Genomic DNA, 678 nt, shown 5'->3' on the forward strand with positions numbered 1-678 from the left:
GGCTGCAGTGGCCGAGAGCGGCCACGGCCCTCCAGTCTGGGTGACAGAGTGAGCCTCCAACTCAAAAAAAAAAAAAGAAAAGAAAATAGTAGCAATCATTAATTGAGCACTTGCTGGCAACCAGCCACTGTGCTAAGAACCTTACTATGCTTTATCCTCTTCGTTTATTATTCCAACCATTGGAAGTAGGTGCTACTCTTACTTAGCTTTACAGAGGAGGAACAGAGAGAAAGAGAGGCTAAGGACATTGCCAAGGGCATGTTCTACTAGCAAATAGTAGAGCTGGAACTTGGACCCAGATTTATCTGGCACCAGAGCAGCAAATTCTTAACACTGCTGTGTTATCCCCAGTGTTTATTGGGGTCTCCCAAGTCATGTCTCATTCGATTCTAATATGGTGGCTCCCTAAACGGGATGACAAAATGCGCACTGATGGAAGAATCTGAATGTCACAAAGGATTGTGGTTCCAAACAGTTGATTGGGAAAGAGTTTGGAAGGTTTCTTGAGGAACATGGGTACCACAGGGGGCGGTAGGTATCAGGTAGATGGGAGAGCTTGGCTCAAGAAGGGAACAGTAGCTGGAATAACTGGGCATGTGTGACTGGAGCAGAGAGAGCAAGAGAGTGGATCGGAGTGGAAAGTCAGGGCTGCCTGAACGGAGGAGTCCTTCTTGGCCA

The sequence above is a fragment of the Carlito syrichta genome, unplaced genomic scaffold (assembly GCF_000164805.1).
Source record: "Carlito syrichta isolate Samal-C Ts95f unplaced genomic scaffold, Tarsius_syrichta-2.0.1 Scaffold153591, whole genome shotgun sequence".
NCBI classification, from domain to species: domain Eukaryota; kingdom Metazoa; phylum Chordata; class Mammalia; order Primates; family Tarsiidae; genus Carlito; species Carlito syrichta.